Source organism: Ictidomys tridecemlineatus, chromosome 2, assembly GCF_052094955.1.
Source record: "Ictidomys tridecemlineatus isolate mIctTri1 chromosome 2, mIctTri1.hap1, whole genome shotgun sequence".
NCBI classification, from domain to species: domain Eukaryota; kingdom Metazoa; phylum Chordata; class Mammalia; order Rodentia; family Sciuridae; genus Ictidomys; species Ictidomys tridecemlineatus.
The window spans coordinates 61,632,435-61,654,229 of NC_135478.1; positions in this window are offsets into that span (position 1 = coordinate 61,632,435).

The window sequence follows — 21,795 nt, forward strand, 5'->3', positions numbered from 1 at the left end:
TTGATTGAGTGTACGTCTTCCTCCGAGAAGTGTCTGTTCAGGTCCTTAACCATTTGTTGATTGGGTTATTTGTTATCTTATTGTTTAATTTTTTGAGTTCTTTGTATACTCTGGATATTAGGGCTCTATCTGAAGTGTGAGGAGTAATAATTTGTTCCCATGATGTAGGCTCCCTATTTACCTCTCTTATAGTTTCTCTTGCTGAGAAAAAACTTTTTAGTTCAAGTAAGTCCCATTTGTTGATTCTTGTTATTAACTCTTGAGCTATGGGTATCCTATTAAGGAATTTGGAGCCCGAACACACAATATGTAGATCGGAACCAACTTTTTCTTCTATCAGACACAGAGTCTCTGATTTGATATCAAGCTCCTTGATCCATTTTGAGTTAACTTTTGTGTATGGTGAGAGAAGGGGATTCAGTTTTATTTTGTTGTATATGGATTTCCAGTTTTTTAGCACCATTTGTTGAAGATGCTGTCCTTCTTCCATTGCATGCTTTTAGCCCCTTTATCAAATATAAGATAGTTATAACTTTGTGGATTAGTCTCTGTGTCCTCTATTTTGTACAATTGGTCCACCCGCCTGTTTTGGTACAAGTACCATGCTGTTTTTGTTACTATTGCTCTGTAGTATAGTTTGAAATCTGGCATCGATATGCCACCTGATTCACAATTCCTGCGTAGAGTTGCTTTTGCAATTCTGGGTCTTTTATTTTTCCATATGAATTTCATGATTGCTTTATCTATTTCTACAAGAAATGCCATTGGGATTTTGATAATCATTGCATTAAACCTATGGAGAACTTTTGGTAATATCACCATTTTGATAATGTTAGTTCTGCCTATGCATAAACAGGGTGTATTTTCCATCTTGTAAGTTCTTCTTCTATTTCTCTCTTTAGAGTTCTGTAGTTTTCTTTGTATAAATCTTTCACCTTATTTGTAAAGTTAATTCCCAAGTATTTTTTTTTCAGGATATTGTGAATGGGGTGTTCATTTTCATTTCAGAAGTTTTGTTGCTGATATACAGAAATGCTTTTGATTTATGCGTGTTGATTTTATATCCTGCCACTTTGCTGAATTTATTTATTAGTTCTAGTAGTTTCTTTTTAGACCCTTTTTGGTCTTCTAGGTATAGAATCATGTGTTCTACAAATAGTTATAATTTAAGTTCTTCTTTTCCTATTTTTATGTCTTTAATTTCTTTCGTCTGTCTAATTGCTCTGGCCAGTGTTTTGAGAACTATATTGAATAGAAGGGGTGATAGAGGGCATCCCTGTCTTGTTACAGATTTTAGAGGGAATGCCTTCAATTTTCCTCCATTCAGAATGATGCTAGCCTGAGGCTTAGCATAGATAGCTTTTACAATGTTGAGGTAAGTTTCTGTTATCCCTAGTTTTTCTAATGTTTTGAAAATAAAGGGATACTGTACGTTGTGGAATGCTTTTTCTGCATCTATTGAGATGATCATATGGTTCTTATCTTTAAGTTTATTGATGTGGTGAATAACATTTATTCCATTTTCATATATTGAACCATCCTTGCATCCCAGGAATGAATCCTACTTGATCAAGGTACACAATTTTTCTGATGTGTTTTTGTATCCGATTTGCCAGAATTCTATTGAGAATTTTTTTCATCTAGCTTTATTACAGATATTAGTCTGTAGTTTTCTTTCTTTGAGGTGTCTTTGTCTGGTTTCAGAATCAGGGTGATGTTGTCCTCATAGAATGAATTTGGAAGAGCTTCCTTTTTTTCTATTTCCTGAAATAACTTGAAAAGTATTGGTATTAATTCTTCTTTAAAGGTTTTGTAAAACTCCACTGTATACCCAACCGGTCCTGGGCTTTTCTTGGTTGGTCGTCTTTTGATTGCTTCTTCTATTTCATCCATTGATATCAGCAACGTTTGATTATTTATTTATTTATTTATTTATTTTTAAATTTAGTTTGTTTCTCCATGATTAGCTTTCCCCCCGCCCTTTGCCTTTACTGAGGCACTTCCCACTGATGGTTTTGGTTATTGTTTTTCATTTCTTCTTCATGTAGTGTTTTGCTCAAAATGCTTTACAATGCTGGTTTTCTGGCTGCAAATTCTTTTAACTTTTGTTTATCATAAAAGATTTTTATTTTGTTGTCATATCTGATCCTTAATTTTGCTGGATACAAAATTCTTGGTTTGCATCAATTGTCTTTCAGTGTTTGAAATACGTTGTTCCAGGATCTTCTTGCTTTCAGTGTCTGTGATGAAAAATCCGTTGTTAACCATATTGGTTTACCCCTGAATGTAATCTGCGTCCTTTCTCTTGTAACTTTTAATATTTTCTCTTTGTTCTATATATTGGATATCTTCATAACAATGTGTCTTGGTGTTGGTCCACTGTGATTTTGTATGCTCGGTGTCCTGTATGCATCTACAATTTGTATATCTATTTCCTTTTTTATTTCTGGAAAGTTTTCTATAATTATTTCATTCAGCAAGTTGCTCATTCCCTTAGTTTGAACCTCTATATTTTCCTCTGTCCAGATGACTCTTAAGTTTATTTTTTTTATGTTATCTCATATCACTTTGATGTTTTTACCATCCTTTCTGAGTTGGGTAGACTCTTTTCAAGATGATATATTTTGTCTTCATTATCTGATGTTCTGGCTTCTACTTGCTCCACTCTTTTAGTGATACTCTCTTTTGAGTTTTTAATTTGGTTTATAGTTTCCTTCATTTCTAGAATTATTGTTTGATTATTTTTATAATCTCTGCCTTCTGATAAAGATGCTTATTTGCTTCTTTTACCTGTTTATGTAATTAATTTTCAATGTGTTCTTTCACTGTTTGAATTTGCTGTCTCATATCCTCTTTAAGGTTCCATTCCATCTGTCTAAGGTATTCCTTTAGTTCTTTATTTGACCATTTTTCTGATACCTCTAGGTACTCCTGAATATTTAGGCTGTCCTGCATTATTTGTACTCCTTTTCTTCCTTGCTTTTTCATGCTGCTCATGGTACTTCTTGTTCTGTTTGACTGCTAAGTTACTGTTTGCTCCTAAAAATTTATTTGATGCTTGGGAGGAAAGGTATTAGAAGGGAAGGGAAAAAGTTACTAAAGAGAATGAGAGTAAGCAGGTAGAATTCAAGGAAAGGGGAATAATAGAATTGAAAAAAAAATGAAAAGACAAAAGAAAAAATAGAAAAGAAAAAAATCTAAAAATAATCAAAAAATAAAAATTAAAATTAAAAAAATTTAAAAAAATTAAAAAAATTCTAAAATAAAAAATTTTAAAAAATAAAAAAATTAAAAAAATTAAAAAATAAAAAAATGAAAATTAAAAAAGAAACAAATTAAAATAAAATTAATAAATGCAGTCTTAGAGTTTGATTAACTTCTCTTCCAGTAGGTGGAGCTGTGCCAACTGGGCCAAGCTTCTTTTCTCACTATGCGGGAACCAATTACTGCTCAGCAGCTCCTTCTCCCAGACTGGGCGGGTCTCCAATCCTGACTGCCTAGGGCCTTCTCTTGTGTCTAGTCATTTCCCCACTTTTCATCAAGCCAGATCCCGCTCACCAGTGTCGTTCACCACAAAACTGGCAACATGCCAGGTCTGCTGTTCCCGGGAGACCTATTTTCTTGAACGACTGGGCACACTCTCTCTGTTATCCATTCCCTCAGACCCTAAGTTTGTGGAGTTTGGGGCTGAGAACCCTCAGCGAATTTTGCTTGCCCTTTGGTAGCCACGCCCCCGGTAGATAGTGCAAAAGACCTCAGTTGTCAGCACTGGTGGGAGCCGTACCTGGGGGTTCCGCGCCACGGGTCCCATGCCATTCCTGATTTTCTGGGTCTGACTTTCACGCTGACAGGAGAGCTGGGAGGGGCCCTTACGGGAGAGTTGAGAGGGGCCCTTAAGGTTTCCCTGCTGTGTGGAGAGGGAGGGCTAGGGGGTTACACACCTGTCACCACTGGTTTCAATGAAGTTATCTCCTCTGCCGCATTCTGGTGATGTCAGTTTTCTGCCATGGTGGTATCCCATGCAAATGGCAACAATTTGTTCCCTTTGCCGGGTGACCAGTGCAACAGGTGGGTCCTGACTGGCTCCCCCAAGCCCTGTCTCAATCCTGTGGCCACTGCCTATGCAGGCTCGGTTGGTATTAACCTCAGCAGGTTCAGAAGGGCCAACCAGTTGTTTCAACAGGATCGTTTAGTGCTGAGTCACAGAGGGTTGTCTGAGAGATGCAGGCAAACAGGAGCTTGAATTCAGCCAATCTGGGCTCTGTGTGTGTTCTGAGAGGCCCAGACTGTTCGCCCCAGATCCATGTTAGCTCAGCATTGCCTAGTGATCCTAAGCAAACAGCATTTAGACGGTTTATGACTCCCTATGCCAGCGCAGCTGAAGAGATCAGAGACGTGGTCTCTCCGTGCCTGTCATCATGTTGGATCTCCTCCAACTGTCATGTTTTTAATGTATCAGTTACATTAAATTTATATTTATAATAAAAAAAACACAAAATTGCATTTAAAATGTAAATTGCAACACACATTTCAACAGTTATTGTTAGTATTACATGTAATTGTAAAAAAAAAGAAAGTATAAAACTGCTTTTGTTGAATTTTGAATTAGTTAATCTTTCTTTTAGAAGTACAGAGATAAGAACACAGGTCAGTAATCAAGCTTAAAAACAATGTTAATGCCAGGAGGAATCTCCTTATTGCTCATGGTATTGACGAGGCAGATACACACTGGAAGCATCACCTTCAGAGATCCCACTAAAGTTTTGTGAGCTCCTGCTATTCAGTTCATTACAAAAATGCATTTCCAAGTTACAAAGAAAGTGAGTGTTTTTAATATACACTCTTTGTAGTTAGGAGCAATTTGTAGCTAAGATGGCAAAGGCAAATTAGAGCAGTACGTGAGTCTCTTTCCTAAGAATTTCAGCAGGAACTTTCATCTTGACAACAAACTTAACACTGCCAAAAATCTGAAAATAATTTATCTTTTTAAGGCCAGCTTTCATATTATGAAATTGGAATCTCAAATTGTATTACCTGGTGAACAATATCAACATTTTTTTCATTGCAAACTGCCTTATTCTTATCTAAAAAGAAATGTAATATTATTTCCATTACAATTTCACAGAAATTTTTCTTTTAGCTTAGTTTCTCAAATTATTAGTCTAATACAGGAAAATGTTAGTGGGATTTTAATTCCCTAAATAACATGTAGATGACAAGAAAAAAATGATATTATTGCTTGCTTTACTGTTTATGTAAAAATTGACATATTTTTCTCACTTGTATAGCAATGTTTGTCGTTGTGTATTTATTTCCTCTAGAGAAAATGATGCAAAGACCCTTTAGTCTTGAAAGACTTCAGAGTTTAATTGATCAATTTATACTCAATTTATAAAATGACCTTCCAATTACCTACCCTACATAAATGGAGATCTATTAACTTCTGAGAAATAATTCTCAATAATACTCTTGAAAAATAACATTGAGATACTAGATAACACAGATGTATAATAAAACAAAATCAGAAAAACACCAGTCGAAGTTCAAAATTAGAAGTAAAACAAAGAGATAGACATCATTTAAAAGAACCAAATCATATTTCAAGAGCTGAGAAACATAATTAATGAACTGAATAATTCAACATGGAGCTTCAAGAGCAGATTCAATCAAGCAGAATCAGCAAGCTCAAAGACATTTTATTTTAGATTACCAAGTCAGAGGAACAAAAGGAAGAAACAATGACACAAATGAAAGAAACATTCAGGACTTATAGGACAGCTTCAAGCAAATCAATATAGACATTATAAAGTTTCCAGAGGAAATGAGAAAGAATGAATAGCAAAGCCATTTTAAAGAAATAGTGGCTGAATACTCCCCAATCTTGAGGAGAGAAATATAGACTCAAATCTGTGATCTCAAAAGTATCTGAAATAAATTGGAACTAAAAAGTTCAACACCAAGATTAAAAAGTTTAACACCAAATGATCAAAGTTAAAAGCAGAGGATTTTTAAAGAGTTAGCAAAAAGTGACTTGTCAAACAGAAAGAGGAAGTTTTTAGACAATCAGTGGATTTCTCATCAGAAAAAATTGCAGTCAGAAAACATGAAATGACACATGCAAAATAGTGAAGAAAAAACTGCTATTCTAGAAGACAGCACCCAGCCAAAACTGTGCTTTAAAAATGAAGGAGAGATAGGTCTTCAAAATGGCAGACCAGAGAGAGGCAGCATTCTGTGTTTCTCTATGATACAGATCTCACCTAGTCAGGTCAGAATATTGCATCTCTGAGAGTGTTAGAGGACCCCTATACAGCTGCTCTCTGCAGAAATCACCAGCTCTGTGACTCTGCTCAGGGCTCTGGGACTTAGTGTTTTAGCAGGTCCCAAAGCCCAAAGTTCCAGCTCACATAAGAATCAGTTTGCACCTTAATAGAATCACCTATAAATACATCTTCAGATCGCCAAGACATAGCACTGTTCCCATGCAGGTCACTAAGCTGCTACCTACCCACAGCATAACACAATTTCCCAGCTCCCTTAACCTCACCATACACCATTGTGCTGAAAGCAGATTGTTGCCTTCTTGGCTAAACATTCTCGCCATATTAGTGCGGCAGATCTCAGATTGGATCTCCAGGAACCAGCAGATTTTTTAAGAAATCACCAGCACTGTGACCACCCAAGCAGAAATCAGACACTCTGAGATAAATAAAGTCTCCAGACTCTGGACCCAAAGCCTTCAGTTCTAGCTCACACATGCCTCACAAGTGGCGTATAAGAAACACCTGTCAGCACCTCTGCAGAATTTCAGACTGTGTGCTGCTCCCATGAAGGTCACTCGGATGCTACCTATTTATAGCACAGGGCCATTGCCCAGCTCCTCCCCCATCACCAAACACCCTGGTCCTGGAAGCAGACTGACTTTATCTTGGAAAACCTTCCTTGCCTTTTTGGATATTGGATCAGATTGTAATTTGAACCTGAGAGATCTTGGAACCCTATAAGAGCACTACAAATCTATAGGGTAAAAACAATAACACACCAGATCCACAGAGCTGGAAAGGAAAACACATGAGCAACATGAGAAGAAAAGGGAAAAAAACTTTAACAATTTAAGAAAACACATCCTTAAAAGTATTGGCAGTCAAAGCAGAAAAGAGACACAGAAAAATTTCAGGATACACATGGTTAAATTGTTTTGGGATACCAAAGAAGACATAAGAGAACAAATACAAGCAGTAAAAGATCACTTCAACAATGAGCTACATAAACCAATCTAAGAAGAAAAAGGTCACCTCAACAGGGAGATAGAAATTTAAAAAAAAAATCCTTGAAATGAAAGAAATAATAAATTAAAAACTAAAATGAAAGCATCACCAACAGATTATACAACTTAGAAGATAGGACATCTGAAAATGAAGATCAAATAAGTAATCTTGAAAAAAACAGACCACAAACAAAATGATAAGAAACCACAAGCAGAACATTCAAGAAATATGGGATAGCATAAAAAAAAACAAATTTAAGAGTTATTGGGATAGAGGAAGGCATAGAGGTTCAAATCAAAAGGAGTGAACAATCTATTTAATGAAATAATATAAGAAAATTTTCCAAACATGAAGAACAAATTGGAAATCCAAATTCAAGAAGCCTATAGGATATCAAATGTACAGAATCACAATAGACCCACACCAAGGCACATTATATGAAAATGCTTGACATACAGAATAAAGAGAGAATTTTAAAATCTACAAGAGAAAGGAATCAGACTACATATAAGGGAAAATCTATTAGGATAATGGCAGATTTTTCAACACTGAACCTAAAAGATAGAAGATCTGGAACAGCATATATGAAGCTCTAAAAGATAATGGGTTCTAACCAAGAATCTTGTATCCAGAAAAATTAAGATTTAGATTTGAAGAAGAAATAAAAAATCTTCAATGGTAAATAAAAGTTAAAAGAATTTATAGCTAGAAAACTGGCACTATAAAACATCCTTGGAAAAATATTTTATGAAGAGGCAATGAAAAACAGCAATGAAATTTAGCAGAGGGAGGTAGTACATTAAAGGAAAAACTAATCAAAGAGAAAAACCAATTCAAGTAAAATAATAAAAATAAACAAATATGGCTGGAAATACAAACTATGTCTCAATAGTATCCCTAAAGTTTAATGGCTTAATCTCACCAATCAAAAGACATATGATAGCAGACTGGACTAAAAATATACCCAACAATATGCTGCCTTCAGGAGAATCATCTCATGGGAAAATGCAAACATAGACTGAAGGTGAAAGTTTCTGAAAAATTATACTACTTACAAGGGCTGCAGAAGCAAACAGGGGTCTCCATACTCATGTGAAATTCAGTAGACTTTAAGCCAAGTTTAATCAAAAGGATAAAGGTGTACATTAAAAACTATTCAAGGGAACCATACACCAACAAGACATAACAATCATAAATATATATGCCCCCAAAATGTTGCAGCAATGTTCATCAAACAAACTCTTCTCAAATTCAAGATTCAAATTGACCACAATACAATAATCTTGGGTGACTTTAACACACCCCTCTCACCACTGGATAGATCTTCCAAACAAAAGACAGATAAATAAATAGAACTCAATAACACATTCAATTACTTAGACTTAACTGATGTATATAGGATATTCCAACCTGTATCAAGTGGATACACTTTCTTCTCAGAAGCACATGGACCCTTCTCTAAAATGGACCATATACCATGCCACAAAGTAACTCTTAGCAAATACAAAAAATAGAGATATTACTATGCATTTTATCAGATCATAATGGAATGAAACTGGAAATCAATGACAAAATAAAAAATAATTTTTCATCCTCTGGAGACTATACAATATTCTACTGAATGAACAATGGGTCACAGAAGTCATCAAGGACAAGATTAAAAAATATTACAGTAAATGAGAACATAAACACAACATATTGAAATCTCTGGGACACTATAAAAGCAGTACTAAGAGGGGAATTCATTGCATGAAGTTAATTCCTTAAAAGAAGAAAAAGTCACCAAATAAATTACCTCATATTACATCTCAAAGCCTTAGGATAAAAGAAAAAAGTCACCAGAAAAAGTGGTAGAAGGCAAAAATAATTAAAACTGGAGCTGAAATCAATGAAATTGAAACAAAAGAAACAATTAAAAAATTTCAAAACAAAAAGTTTGTTCTTTGAATAAATAAATGAAATTGACATATTCTTAGCCACACTGATAAATAGAAGGAGTCAGAGAACTCAAATTACCAGTATACATGATGAAAAAGGTAATATCACAACAGATACTACAGAAATACAAAGGATAATTAGAAATTATTTTGAAATCTTATACTACAATAAAGTAGAATATATTGAAAGCATCAACAAATTTCTTAAATCATACAATTTGCCCAGATTGAGTCAGAAAGTTATACACAATTTAAACAGACAAATATTAAATGAGGAAACAGAAGAAGCCAGCAAAAACTTACCAACCAAGAAAAGCCCAGGACTGGATTGGTTCATAGCCAAGTTCTACTAGACGTTTAAAGAAGAAATGATACCAATACTCTTCAACTTATTTCAGGAAATAGAAAAAGAGGCAGTAATTCAAAACTTATTCTATGAGGCCAATATCACCTTGATCTCAAAATCAGGCAAATACATATCACAGAAGGAAAACTTCAGACTAATATCTCTATTGAACATAGATGCTAAAATTCTCAATAAAATTTTGGGAAATCAAATACAAAAAAATATCAAAAATATTATGCACCATGATGAAGTGTGATTCATCTAAGGGATGTAATGGGTTCTACATACAGAAATCAATAAATGTAATTTATCACATCAATAGACTCAAAAATAAGAATCATAAGATCTTCTTAATAGACACAGAAAGAGCATTTGACAAAATACAGTACCCCTTTATGTTCAAAACACTAGAAAATCTAGGGATAACAGTAATATATCTCAACATTGTAAAGGCTCTTTACACTAAGCCTCAGGCCAAAATTATTATTAATGCAAAAAAAAATAAGGCATTCCCTCTAAAGACTGAAACAAGACAGGGATGCCCTGTTTCACCACCTCTATTAAAAATAGTTCTTGAAATACTGGCCAGAGCAATTAGAGAGACAAAAGAAATCAAAGGGATATATATATAGGAAAAAAAGAATTTAAATTAGTACTGTTTGCTGATGATATGATTCTATACCTAGAAGACCCAAAAACTCCACCAGAAAATTTCTAGAACTAGTAAATAAATTCAGAAAAAATAGGAGGATATAAAATCAACACCCATAAATCAAAGGCATTTCTCTATATAAGCCTCTGAGGAAAAAATGAAGAAAACTACCTTATTCACAATAACCTCAAAAAGAAAATAACATACTTGGAAATCAACTTAACAAAAGAGGTGTAATATCTATACAATGAAAAATACAGAACCCTAATGAGAGAAATCAAAGAAGACCTTAGAAGGTGGAAAGATCTACGTTACTCTTGGATAGGCAGAATTAATTTTATCAAAATGACCATACTATAAAAAGCACTATACAGATTTAATGCAGTTCCAATCAAAACTCCAATGGTATTTCACATAGAAATATAAAAATCAATCACAAAATTTATATGGAAAAATAAGACCCAGAATAGCTAAAGCAATCTTTAGCAGGAAGAGTGAAGCAGGTGGAATCACTATACAAGACCTTAAACTATACTACAGAGCAATAATAAAAAAAAAGCATGGTATTGGAACCAAAACAGAGTGGTAGACCAATGGTACAGAATAAAGAAAACGGAGACTAACCCACAAAATTACAATTATCTCATATTATTCAAAGGTGCCAAAAATATGCACTGGAGAAAAGATAGCATTTTCAACAATCGGTGCTAGAAAAACCGGAAATCCATATGCAACAAAATGAAATTAATCCCCTATCTCTTAGCATGCACAAAACTTAACTTAAAATGCATCAAAGACTTAAGATTTAAACCAGAGACTCTGCATATAATAGAAGGAAAAGTAGGCCCTAATTTTCATTATGTGGGATTAGGCCCCAACTTCCTTAATAAAACTCCTATAGCACAAGAATTAGAACCGAGAATCAATAAATGAGATGAAATTAAACTAAAAAGTTTTTTTTTTCAGCCAAAGAAACAATCTGTGAGGTTAACAAAGAGTTTATATCCTGGAAGACAATTTTTATCCCTCATATATCAAAGAGAGCACTAATCTCTAGGGTATATAAAGAACTCAAAAAGCTAAGCATTGAAAAAAAATAGCCCAGTCAACAAATGGGCCAAGGAACTGAACAGAAACTTTTCAGAATAGGATAAATAATCAATCAACAAATAGATAAAAAATGATCATCATATCTAGCAATCAGAGAAATGTAAATCAAAACTGCTCTAAGATATCATCTCTTTCCAGTCAGAATGACAGCTATTATGAAAACAAACAACAATAAGAGCTAGCAAGGATATGGGGAAAAAGGTACACTCAAACATTGTTGATGGGACTGCAAATTGGTGCAGCAATATGGAAAGCAATATGGAGATTCCTTGAAAATCTGAGAATGGATCCAATATTTGACCTAAATATCCCTCTCTTTGGACTCTACCCAAAGGGCTTAAAAACATCATACTACAGGGATACAGCCACATCAATGTTTATAGCAGCACAATTCACAATAGCTAAACTTTTGAGCCAAAGTAGAAGTCCTTCAGTAGATGAATAAAAAAAATTTGGCATATATACACAGTGGAATTTTACTCAACAATAAAAGAAAATAAAATCATGTCATTTGCAGGTAAATGGATAGCATTGGAGAAGATAATGCTAAGTGAAGATAGTCAATTCCCAAAATATAAATGCTGTATCTTTTCTCTGATGTAAGGAGACTACTCCTACTGGGGTATAGTGGGGAAACATGGGAGGAATAGATAAATTCTGGATAGGGAAGAGGGGAGGGAGGAAAAAGGAGAAGGAAGGAGATAAGCAATGATGGTGGAATGTGATGGACATCACTATCCAAAGTACATTTATGAACACACGAATTTGGGATCAACCTACTTTATATACAAACATAGATATGAAAAATTGTGGTACATATGTGTAATAAGAATTTCACCACCAATAACAACAAAGTACATGTATAAAGACATAAATTGGTATAAACATACTTTATATACAAAGATATGAAAAATTGTGTTATGAAAATTGTAATGCATTCTGCCATTATGTATTTAAAAAATAAAATCAATTTAAAAAATTAAGAAAAGAAAAAAAATGTTTCCCAATGCTCAAAAGGCTTTTTGCCAAGAGACTTTCCTTATAAAAACTGCTGAATTGAAACAAAAGAATGCTAATAGCAACATGAAAACATATGGAAGTCTGAGCTCAGTGGTTAAGAAAAATACATAGGTGCTGGGGATGTGGCTCAAGCAGTAGCGCGCTCGCATGGCATGCATGCGGCCTGGGTTTGATCCTCAGTACCACATAAAAACAAAGATGATGTGTTTGCCGAAAACTAAAAAATAAATATTAAAATTCTCTCTCTCTTTCTCTCTTAAAAAAAAGAAAAATACATAGATAAATACAGAATAGTCCAAATGCAATAAGATGTAAATCACTTTTGACCCAAGTATAAATTAAAAGACAAAACAAATGTCTTAATAATAACCATGTGGACAAAATGTGGTAAATATACTTATAATATTTAAACAAATTATGATATCAAATGCGTAAAGTGTGAAGGTGGAAATAACAGGGTAGAGATGTTACATGTGGTTAAAGTTAAGGTGACATCTGGTCAAAGTAGATTGTAAAAACTATAATGTTTTATGAGACATTAAAAACTTTGAGAGCCTCAAATGACACTGGGAGCAGAGGTGAGGACAAGATTTTGTAAAAAAAAAAATCATTTATAGAGTTTTTATCCTTTCTCAAAATGGTGCTTGTGCTAGGAACTGGGTTAGAAAAATGTTCATTGTGGGAGCTGAAAATTTCTTATGAAACTCGAGAACAGACCTTCAGCACCACGGAGAAATAATTTTTTGTTGGATTTCTCTGATATGGGCAGGATTCACCCTTTCACTAAACCCACTTTGTTCTCCAAGTTTGTCACTCCTAGGTTCAATAGTTTGCACACAGGAAGAGTTTGAATTTTCAGGTTTCACTTTTTTTTTGCACTATAGAGATGGATGGAAATCGAGCTACAAATCAAACATGGTTTTTGCTAGATGATTGAAACTTCACACACAAAATCAGTTCTAAGTCATCACTCTTTGCTTTGTTCATGGTTAAAGTAGTTCTAAGCAGAGGCATGCAGGAAAAGCTTTTTCTAAGAGTCCTTTAGGAGCTAGCAGGGAAATTTCCATGTACTGAAAGAGCTGAACAATTTTTTTCATTGGATTTTTTTTTGATACTGTACAGGAATCATCCTTTCATGAAACACACTTTCTTCCTCAAGTTTGGTTTTCCTAGGTTCAGCGATTTGCAGAAAGAAACAGTTTGAATTTTCAGGTTTCACTTCATTTTGCACCAGCAGGTGGCTGAAAATAAAGCTCTAAACCAAACACACTTTGTGCTAGCTTCTTGAAACTTCACATACACAATCAGTTCCCAGTGATCATTCTGGGGTTTGTTCCTGGTTGAAGTAGAAGCATGCAGGAACATCTTTTACTTAGTCATTTTAGGAGCTAGCAAGAGAATCCCAATGTCCTGATATAGCTGCAAAATTGTTTTCATTGATACTAGGCAGGATTCATCCTTTCACTAAACCCACTTTGTTTCTCACATTTGAGACTCCTAGGGTCAATGGTTTGGCACACAGAAATAGTTTGAATTTTCAGCTCCCACTTTGTTTTGAACTGTCAAGATGGATAGAAATAGAGGAACAAATCAAACACGTTTTGTGGTAGATGCTTGAAACTTCACACACACAATCAGTTCTAAGTCATCACTCTGTGGATTGTTCCTAGTCAAAGTAGCTCTAAGCAAAGGCATGCAGGAACAGATTTTTATAACAACACTTTAAGATCTAGCAGAAAAAATCCCGTGTACTGAAACAGCTGCAAATTTTTTTCATTACATTTCCTTGATACTGGGTAGGAATAACACATTCACTAAACCCACTATTTTGCCCAAGTTTGGTATTCCTAGGTTCAAAGATTTGCACAGAGGAATAATTTTAATTTTCAGGTTTCATTTTGTTTTGTACTATAGAGATGGATGAAAATCAAGGAACAAATCAAATATTGTTTGTGATAGGTGCTTGAAATTTCACACACACAATCAGTTGAAAGTGTTCACTATGTGATCTATTCCCAGTCAAAATAGCTCTAAGCAAAGGGATTCAGGAACAGCTTTCTCCCTCAGAACTTGAGGATGTAGCAGGAAAATTCTTATGTACTGAAACAGTTGAAAAAAAATTTTCATTGGATTTCTTTGATACTTGGTAGAATTCACTTTCACTAAACCCACTTGGATCCCCAAGATTGATTCACCTAGGTTCAATGGTTTACAGACAGGATAAATTTGAATTGTCACGTTTCAATTTTTTTTGCATTATACAGGTGAATGAAAATAGAGCTATAAATCAAACATGGTTTGTGCTAGTTAGCTGCATGAAACTTCACATACACAATCAGTTCTCAGTACTCACTCTGGGGTTTGTTCCTGGTTGAAGTAATTCCAAGCAAAAGCATGCAGGAACAGCTTTTACTAATTTACATTAGGAGCTAGCAGTAGAATCCCAAAGTACTAAAATAGCTGCAATTTTTTTTCTTTGGATTTATTTGATATGGAGCTGGATTCACCATTTCACTAAAGCAACTTAGTTCCCCATGTTTGGAATTCCTTGGTTCAATGGTTTGCAAAAATGAATAGTTTGAATTTTCAGGTTTCACTTTGTTTTGCACTATACAGATGAATGGCAAAAGAGCTACAAATCAAACACGTTTTGTGCTAGATGCTGGAAAATTTACATAAACACAATTAGTTCTAAGTCATCACTCTGTCGTTTGTTTCTTGTCAAAGTAGCTCTAAGCAGAGATACACAGGAATAGCTTTTTATATCAGTGCTTTAGGAGCTAGGAGAAAAATTCACATGTACTGAAACTCTTGCAATTTTTCTTTGGATTTTATGGATACTGGGTAAGATTCACACTTTCACTAAACCCACTTTGTTCCCCAAGTTTGGTACTCCTTGACTCAATTGTATTCAGACAGGAATACTTTGAATTTTCAGGCTTCACTTTGTTTTGCAGTATGGAGTTGGATAAAAATAGAGGGAACAAATCAAACACGGTTTATTCTAGATGCTTGAAACTTCACACACAAAATTATTTCTAAGTCATTACTATCTGGTTTTTTCCAAGCCAAAGTAACTCTAAGAGGCAGGCAGGAACAGCTTTCTCTTTCAGCATTTTAGGAGCTACCAAAAAAATTCTCATGTATTGAAAGAGCTGCAAATTTTTTTTTGTTTAATTTCTTTGTTACTGGGCAGTATTTATCCTTTCATGAAACACACTTTGTTACCCAAGTTTGGTTCTTCTAGGTTCAACTGTTTGCAGAAAGGAAACAGTTTGAATTTTCAAGCTTCACTTCAATCTGCATTATGGACTTGGATGGAAATAGAGCTACAAATAATACATAGTTTGTGCTAGGTACATGAATCTTCACACAATCAGTTTTAAGTGTTCACTCTGTGGTTTGTTTATGGTAAAAGTAGCTTAAAGCACAGGATGTAGGAACAGCTTTTTCTAAGATCCCATTAAGAGCTAGAAAAATTACTTATACTGAAAGAGCTTCAATTATTTTTTAAATTTCTTTGATACTGAGTCAGATTCACCCTTTTGCTAAATCCACTTTGTTTTCCAAGTTTCATACTTCTAGGCTCAACTGTTTGCACACAGGAAAAGTTTAAATTTTCAAGTTTTACTTTGTTTTGCAGTATAGAGATGGATGGAAATAGAGCTACAAATCAAGCATATTTTGTGAGACATGCTTGAAACATCACAAACATGATCAGGTCTAAGGGTTCATTATGATGTTTGTTCCTGGTCAAAGTAGCTCTTAGCAGAGGCACGCAGGAATGGCTTTTTCTATAATTGCTATAGGAGGCAGCAGGAAAATTCTCATGAGCTGAAACAGCTGCAAAATATTTTTGTTGGATTTCTTTGATACTTGGTATAATTCACACTTTTTATAAACCCACTTTGTTTCTTAATGTAGGTATTCCTAGGTTCAAAGGTTTGCACACAGGAATAGTTTGAATTTACAGGTTTCACATTGTTTTAAAGTATAAAGATGGATGGAAGTAGAGGAACAAATCAAACATGGTTTGTCTTACATGATTGAAATTTCACACATACAATCAGTTCTAAGTCATTGTTATGTGTTTTTTTCCTGATCAAAGTAGCTTTAAGCAGAGGCACAAAGGACCAGCTTTTTCTAGAAGCTCTATAGGAGTTACTAGGAAAATACACATGTACTAAAAGATCTGCAAACTCTTTTTCATTGCACTTTTGATATTGGTCAGGATTCATCATTAAATAAAACACCTTTGTTCCCCAAGTTTTGTTCTCCTAGGTTCAAAAGTCTACAGACAGAACATTTTTGAATTTTCAGGTGTCATTTAGTTTTGCACTATAGAGATGGATGGAAATAGAACTACAAAACAAATATGGCTTGTGCTAGATGCTTGAAACTCCACACACATATCATTTTGAAGTGTTCACTCTGTGGTTTGTTCCTGGTCAAAGGAGTTGTAAGCAGAGTGATGCAGGAAATTCTTATTTTAAGATTCCTCTAGGAGCTAGTAGGAAAATTCATATGTATTGAAAGTGCTTCAAATTTTGTTTTTTGAATTTATTTGACACTGACCAGGATTCACCCATTCACTAAAACTATTTTGTACTTAAAATTTGGGACTCCTAGGTTTAATGGATTGCACCCAGGAACAGTTTGAATTTTTAGGTTTCACTTTGTTTTGAACTATAGAGATGGATGGAAATAGAGGAATGAATCAAACACAATTTCAAGCTTGGTGCTTGAAACTTCACAAAGACAATCATTTCTAAGTGTTCATTCTGTGGTTTGTTCCTGGTAAAAGTAGGTGTAATCAGAGGCATGCAGGTACTGCTTATTTTAAGAGCCCTTTAGAAGCTGGTAGGAAAATTCACATGTACTAAAAGAGCTTCAATTTTTTTTGATTACTTTGAATTTTCAGGTTTCACTTTCTTTTGCTCTATAAAGATGGATGGAAATAGAGCTACAAATCATAACTGGTTTGTGCCTGATGCTTGAATCTTCACAAACACAATCAGTTATCAGTGCTCACTCTGTGGTTTGTTCCTGAGTCAAATACTTCTAACCAGGACACACTCAGGAACAGCATTTATTAAGTCGTTTTAGGTGCTAGGAGCAGAATCACAATGTACTGAAATAGCTGCAAAATTTTTGTTGAATTTCTTTGATATGGGGCTGGATTTACTCTTTCTCTAAACTCACTTTATCCCCCATGTTTGTTATTCTTAGATACATCAGTTTGCACACAGGAATAGTTTAAATTTTCAGGTTTCAAAATTTTTTTTGCACTACAGAGATGGATGGAAATAGAACTACAAAACAAACATGGTTTGTGCTAGATACTTGAAACTCACAGACAAAATAAATTGTAAATGTTCACTATGTGGTTTGTTCTTGATCAAAGTAGTTGTAAGCGGAGGCATGCAGAAAGCACTTTTTCTAAGATACCTTAGGAGATAGTAGGAATATTCCCATGTACAGAAAGAGCTGCAATTTTTTAGTTGATTTTTTTGATACTGAGCAGGATTCACCCTTATAATAAACACACTTTGTTCCCCAGTATGGTTCACCTAGGTTCAATGTTTGACAGACAGGAACAGTTTGAATTGCCATGTTTCACTTAGTTTTGCACTGTAAATGTGGATGAAAATAGAACTTCAAATCAAATGCAGTCTGTGCTAGATGCTTGAAACTTCCCATACACAATCAGTTCTCAAAGCCCACTTTGTGGTATTCCTGGTTGAAATACTTCTAAGCAGAAGCATGCAGAAACAGCTTTTACTAAATTGCTTTAGGAGCTTGCAGAATAATCCAAATGTACTGAAATAGCTGCAAAATAGTTTTTGGATTTCTTTGAACTGGGCAGGATTCACCAATTCTCTAAATGCACTTTGTACCCCAAATTAGGATTTCTAGGATCAAAGGTTTGCACACAGGAACAGTTTAAATTTTCAGGTTTCACTTTTTTGCACTATAGATAGAGATGGATAGATATAGAGCTACAAATCAAACATGGTTTGTGTTAGATGTTTGAAACTTCACACACACAATTATTTTTAAGTCCTCACTATTTAGTTTGTTCCTGGCCCAAGCAGCTCTAATGAGCGGCATACAGGCACACCTTTCTGTATCAGGGCTTTAGGAGCTAGCAGAAAAAATCCTATGTACTGCAAGAATGAAAATTTTTTGTCATTGAATTTTTTTGATATGGGACAGAATTCACCCTTTCTCAAAACACACTTTCATTCCATTTTGATTTTACTATATTTCATGTTTTGTAGACAGGAATAGTTTGGATTTTCAGTTTTCACTTTGTTTTGCATAATACAGGTGGATAAAAATAGACCTGCAAATCAAACATGGTTTTGACTAGCTGCTTGAAACTTCACATACAAATCAGAACTCAGTGCTCACTCTGTAGTTTGTTGCTGGTTGAAGTATTTCTAAGAAAAGCCTACAGGAACAGTTTTACTAAGTCCCATTAGGAGCTAGCATGATAATCTAAATATACTGAAATAGCTGTAAAGTTTTTTCATTGGATTACTTTGATAGTAGTCAGGATTCACCCTTTCATAAAATGCACTTTGTTCCCCAAGTTTGGTTCTCCTATTTTCAAAGGTGTGCAGACAGGAACAGTTTGAATTTTCAGGTTTCACTTTGCCTTGCACTATAGAGATGGATAGAAATAGAATACAAAACAAATCCGGTTTGTTCTTGATGCTTGCAACTTCACACACACAATCATTTCTAAGTGTTCACTCTTTGTTTTTTTTTCCTGGTCAAAATAGCTGTAAGCAGAGGCATGCAGTAACTGATTATTTTAAGAGCCCTTAAGAGCTAGTAGGAAAAATCTCATAAACTGAAAGAGTTTCATTTTATTTTATTATTTTTTTTTTGGAGTACATTGATACTGAGCAGGATTCACCCATTCAATAAAACCATTTTGTACTTCAAATTTGGGACTCCTAGGTCAACAGTTTGCACACAGGAACAGTTGGAATTTTCAAGTTTCACTTTGTTTTGATCTATAGAGATAGATGGAAATAGAGGAACAAGTCAAACATGGTTTTAACTAGATGCTTGAGGCTTTGCACACACAATAATTACTAAGTAATCACTATTTGCTTTGATCCTGGTTAAAGTAGCTGTAAGAAGAGGCACAGCTTTCTCTCTCAGAGCTTTAGGAGGTAGCAGGAAAATTTTCAAGTACTGAAAGAACTGCAAAATATTTTTCATTGGATATCTTTAATACTAACCAGGATTCACCCTTCACTAAATGCACTTTGTTACTCAAGTTTGATTCTCCTAGGTTCAAGGATTTGCATAGAAGAACAGTTTGAATTTTCAGGTTTCACTTTGTCTTGCACTTTAGAGGTAGATGAAAATAGAGCTACAAATTAAATACAATTTGAGCTAGCTTCTTGAAACCTTACATACACAATCTGTTCTCAGTGTTCACTCTGTCATTTTTCTGGTTGGAAGTAATACTAAGACGAAATATGCTGGAACAATGTTAACTAAGTCACTTTAGGAGCCAGAAGAAAAATACTGATGTATTGGAAGAGCTGAAAAAATTTTTATTAGAATTTTTTGATACTTCACAGGGTTCACCTTTCACTAACTCCACTTTGTAGTCCAAGTTTGGGACTCCTAGGTTCAAGGATATGCACACAGAAAAAGTTTGAATTTTGAGGTTTCATGGTTTGGCAGTATAAAGATTGATGGAAATAGAGCTACAAATCAAACACAGTTTGTGGTAGCTACTTGAATCTTCACACACACACACAATCAGTTCGAAGTGTTCACTCATTGGATTGGTTCTGGTCAAAGTAGCACTAAGCAGAGGGACACAGGAACAGCTTTCTTTCTCAATGCTTTAGGGGCTAGCAGGAAAATTACTGTATACTGAAAGAGCCACGATTTTTTCTTCAGTGTTTTTTTTTTTTTTTTGATACTTCTCAGTAGTCATCCTTTCACTAAACACACTTTGTTTTCCATGTTTGGTTCTTCTAGATTTAACAGTTTGCAGACACAAAGAGTTTCAAATTTCAGATTTCACTTCTTTTTGTACTGTACACGTGGATGAAAATGGAGCTTCAAATGAAATACGGTTTGTGCTGCTGCTTGAAACTGGGCATACACAATCAGTTCTAAGAACTCACTCTGTGGTTTTTTCCTGATTGAAGGACTTGTAAGCAAAAACATGCAGGAACAGCTTTTATTAGCTTGCTTTAAAACTTAGCAAAAGAATCCCAATACACTAAAATAACTGCAACAATTCTTTCAAATGGATTTCTTTTATTCAGCAGTTTTACCTTTTCACTAAACCCAATTTGTACCCTAAGTTTTGGACTCTTAGGTTCAATGCTTTGCACACGAATACAGTTTGAATTTTCAGGTTTCACTTTGTTATGAACTATAGAGATGGATGGAAATAGAGCTACAAATCAACCATATTTTTTTTTGCTAGATGTTTAAAACTTCACAGAATGAATTAATTCAAAGTGTTCACTCTGTGGTTTGTACCTCTGCTGAGTAGCTCTCAGCAGAGGCAAGCAGAAATAGCTTTCTCTATCAGTATTTTAGGAAATAGAAGGAAAATTCCAATAGACTGAAAGAGCTGCAACACATTTTTCATTTCATTTCTTTCATACTCATCTGGATTTGTGCTTTCTTTAAACACACTTGTTCTGGAAGTTCAGTTCTATGTTCAATGGTTTGCAGATGGAAAGAGTTTGAATTTTCAGGTTTCACTTCAATTTGCACTACACAGATAGATTTAAATAGAGCTGCAAAGTAAACATGGTTTGTACTAGCTGCTTGAAATGTGAAATGCACAATCAGTTCTCAGTGCTCACTCCGTGGTTTGTTCCTGGTTGAAATATTTCTAAGCAGAAGCACGCAGGAACAGCTTTTATAAAGTTGCTTTAGGAGCTAGCAAAAGAATCCCATATTATTGAACAAGCTTCAAAATTTTTTCGTTGGATTTTTTTGATCCTTTGCAGGATTTACTCTTTCATTAATCCAACATGGTACTCCAAGTTTGGAAATCCTAGGTTTATCAGTTTGCACATAGTGACAGTTTGAATTTTCAGGTTTTACTTCAATTTGCACTATAGAGATGGATAAAAATAGACCTACAAATCAAACAAGGATTGTGCTAGATGATTGAAATTTCACACACAGAATCAGATCGAAGTGTTCACTCTATGGATTGTTCCTGCTAAAAGTATTCTAAGAAGCAGCACACAGGAAATCTTTCTTTATCAGTGCTTTAGGAGCTAGCAGAAAAATTCCCACGAACTGAAAGAGCTGCAAAGATATTTTTCACTAAATTTTTTTATACTCAGCAGTATTTATGTTTTCACTAAACTCACATTTTTCTCCAAGTTTGGTTCTCCTAGTTTCAATGGTTTGCAGAAAGGAAAAGTTTGAATTTTCAGCTTTTACTTCATTTTGCTC